The 3,871-nt window shown below is 57.7% G+C and overlaps 1 pseudogene across 1 annotated transcript; it reads left to right on the top strand.

The window, feature by feature from the left end:
- The first annotated feature begins 233 nt into the window (after window positions 1-233).
- Window positions 234-3,030, top strand: LOC309570143 (zinc finger and BTB domain-containing protein 12-like; annotated as a pseudogene). Its single transcript has 2 exons — window positions 234-254; window positions 1,745-3,030. The product of its transcript is annotated as a zinc finger and BTB domain-containing protein 12-like (transcript).
- Window positions 3,031-3,871: the final 841 nt, after the last annotated feature.

Here is a 3,871-nt window from a genome sequence, read left to right as displayed (position 1 = left end):
CCTGTATCCCACAATGCCCCGTGCCCTTCCCGCTCTCCCTCCCTCCCTCCCCCAGGCCCGGCGCTGCCATGCACCCGAGGCTCAGGTGGTAACGGTGGGGGGCGTGGCCGGGGGGGGCAGGGGGGTGGGGGGAGGCCAATGGCGACAGGGGGAGGGGAGAGATGGGGGGCCCGGCCCTGGCGGGACCAATCAGGGGGCGCGGGGGGAGGCAGGATGGGGGAGGGGACGCGGCAATGGCGGCGGGAGCGCACGCGGTGACGTCACAGCGCGGCCTTGTCTTCCACCCCTCCTCCCCCCCTTGCAGGTGCAGCCACGTGACTCCCAGAGCTGTCCTCCCCCACCAGTGCTCCCAGTAAGCGGCACCAGTGACCTCCCAGTGACCCCCCCCAGTGCTCCCAGTAACTCCCAGTGACCTCCCCCATGCTCCCTGGCCTCCATCCCAGAGCTCCCATTGTCCCCAGAGCTCCCAGGAACCCTTTCTGGCGCTCTCAGTCTCCTCAGTCAGCCATCCCAGTGCACCCAGTGCTCTCCTCTAACTCTCCCAGTTCGCCCATCGCCCCTTCCCAGTGCTCCCAGTCCCACTGGTGACCCTCCCAGTGCTCCCTCCCAGTGTCCCAGGGGCCTTCCCAGTCCCTCCAGTGCCTCCAGTCCTTCTTCCCATTGCTCCCAGTTGCTGTATCCATTTCCCAATCCCTCCTAGTCTCTCCAGTCCCTCTTTCTGTCTCTCCCAGTACCCGTATCCCTGCTCCCAATCCCTCCCAGTCTCTCCAGTCCCTCTTCCCGTCTCTCCCACTACACGTATCCCTGCTCCCAATCCCTCCCAGTCTTTCCCAACCCGCCCAGTCCCTTCAGCCCCGTTCCCTGTCCCTCTAACCCCACTCCCAGTCCCTCCCAGTCCCTGCCCGTCCCTACATCCCCCTTCCCAGTGCACTCCAGTCTCTCCCAGTCCCTCTAACACTGCTCCCAGTCCTTCCCAGTGCCCCCCAGTCCCTCTAACCCCCCTCCCAGTCCCTCCCAGCACCTCCCAGCTCCCTGCCAGTGCTGGGCCATGTCGTCGTGAAACAGATTTAAATGAAACATAAGGATTTTAGTTATAGGCTAGCCGTGTTGAAATTAGTTAGAATAGGAGGGAATTGAGGCCTGGCTAAAGTTAATTAATAGTTAGGAGAGCTGGACCTGAAATGGTTTTCAAGATATTAGTAATTGATTACTGAATAATTGATGATCTGTCACTTCTATGTTTGTTTAGCTGTGCTTAGAATGAGGAACAGAAACATTGATAAGTTGGTCTAGGGAATAGAGACAATTACCAATTTCCTCCCTCTGTGAGAACCGATCCAAAAGTCACACAAAAGGAAATTTGGAGGTCACTAAAGTAATTAAGATTGTTAAAGTTCAAAAAGTCGAGAAAGGTGAAAATGAGGGAGATGAGCTTACTTCATCTATCTGGGACCACTTACCCAATTCAAGACCACTGACTCAATTCAGAGAATACATTACGCATGCTTAATGACATTTAATCTCATTTCCATACGCAGCAGAGAATGGGAAGTGTTAATGTTATGAATATACGTTTATATTTTGGATATTCATAATTTTTGTAAATAAAAAGCTTTGTATTTGTATCGGGGCTCGGCATTTTAGGGAGCTATCCCACGCAGTGCCTGGCGCCAAATAAACATACACTTTCTAACTTTAAACCGTTAGAGAGTCTTTATCTATATCAGTTGGATATCGATACTAGATCAATATTCGTATTTTAATAAATCAGTCGTGTGCGGAGGTGCTGCATTTCCAGCTGCGGGGGCACGAGGCAGTGGTGCTGTGCTTCATGACGTGGCTGCAGGCCGAGGACCATTTCTGCAATGTCACCATCGTGGTGCAGAGCCTGCCCTTCCATGGCCACCATGTCATTCTGGATGCCTTCTCGCCCTTCCTGCGTGACCAGTTCCTGCTGAACCCCGCGGCTGAGCTGCGCATGTTGCAGGCCCACACCAACCCCGTGCTGGCCGACCTGCTGCTGTCCTGGTACACGCGTACCCTGGAGTTTGCCGGACTACCTGATGGCGGCCAGCTACCTGCAGATAGAGCACATGGTGGTGTGCTGCCGCGGTGTGCTGGCCCGCTTCGTCCAGCCACCGCCAGCTGCCCCCACACAGCTGCCCAAGCCCGAGGAGGACGAGGACAAGGAGGATGAGGAGGATGTGGCGCCTGATGTGTACACCATCAAGGTGGAGCCAGCCGCCACCCCGCACTGGCGCAGGGAGATGCGCGCATGGCTGGCCGTGGCCACAGCCAAGGCAGCCAGAGTGGCGCAAGGAGGAGGAGTGGCGGCGGCGGCCGTGGCGGGGACGGCTGGGATGTCAGCGCAGGACCCCCCGTGTTCCCCCCAGCTGGGGGTGGTCAAGGCCTGCTACATCCTGGCCAAGGATGCTGAGGGCGAGGGGCTGCTCATCTTCCCTGGTGGCAGTGGCGAGGAGCCGGCGGGCAGCGTGGGCACCGTGAGCTCCTTGGGGGTGGCCATGGCAGGCACGGGACTGGCGGTGAGCACCCCATCGGCGTCACTGTGCTGCAGGAAGTGCAGGGAGGCGTTCCAGGGCGTGGAGAAGCTGGTGCTCCACATGCGCGCCCTGCACTTCCTGTTCATGTGCCTGCGCTGTGGGAAGCAGTTCAACCACAGCAGCAACTGGAACCAACACATGAACGTGCACCGCGGCGTGAAGTCATGTGGCTGTGGCATTTGCAGCAAGACATTCACACAGAAATCCATGCTGCAAAACCACCTGAACCTGCACAGTGGCACGCGACCCTACCGCTGCTCCTACTGTGACATGCGCTTCACCCACAAAGCCAGCCATCCGCCGCCACCTCAAGTAACAGCATGGCAAGACCACGGCCCAGAACATGCTGGAGACCAGGGCGGCTGAGGGGGGGGTCCTCCCCCGTGGGAGGGGCCCCGGCGCAGCCCAGGGGGGACCCCTGGGGTCAGGGGGGATGAGCCCCGAGGAGCTGGGTCCTCTCCCAGACTAGGAGGGGGAGGCCCCTGGATGGCTGGGTGGGGTATGACCCCTCCGGAGTGGTGGGGAGTGACCATTAGACATCCGGATCCCTCCCTGACATGGAGGGGGTGACTCCCAGAATGATGGGGAACGACCTCAAAGTGAGGGGGAGTGACCTCCCCCAGAGCAGTGGGGAGTGACCACTGGACACTTGAGTCCGTCTTGGATGAAGAGGAGTGACCCCCCCTGCCCCCCCCCCCCCCCCAAACTGGCTGAGAATTATTCCTGGACACCGGAACCCCTCTTGGAGGGACTCAAATCCTTCCTGGAGGGAAGGGGAATGACCCCAAAATGACGGGAAATGACCCCAAAGTGGTGGGGAACGACCCCAAAACAATGGGGAACGATCCCAAAGTGATGGGGAATGACCCCAAAACAATGGGGAACAACCCCAAAACGCTGGGGAACTGTTGCAGGGCAGGTGGCAGTGGCCACTGCAGCAGATCCTTCAGAAGACTGGTAGACAGGCCTCCAGAACACAAAGTTCTGATTCTCACCCCTGGGTTAGAGCGAGTTCCCATGTTCCTAGTGGTTCTTAGTTTTCATATTTTAAGTTCATTGGTTCAGGAGTTCTCCACCCAGTTTTATGTATAAGTTCATGTTTATGTGTTTCCCCTAGTTGGTTATGTATTAGTTCTGGAAAGTTCTCCCTTCTTCAATGCCCCATTGGTCTACTCATGTAATCTTCTCCCCTAAGTTATCCCCATTGGTTATTCCCCTGTTATCTCCTCCTCCTCAGTTGATCCCTGTTGGCGTCTCCTCCCCCTGCCATGTAGCCCTGGGAGAGGCGCCCTGAGGGGAGGCACGGGGTT

This window comes from Coloeus monedula (genome assembly GCF_965178545.1).
Source record: "Coloeus monedula genome assembly, chromosome: 2".
Classification (NCBI taxonomy): Eukaryota; Metazoa; Chordata; class Aves; order Passeriformes; family Corvidae; genus Coloeus; species Coloeus monedula.
Note: the sequence above shows the minus strand (reverse complement) of the source record. Positions and strands in the feature narration are given on the sequence as shown.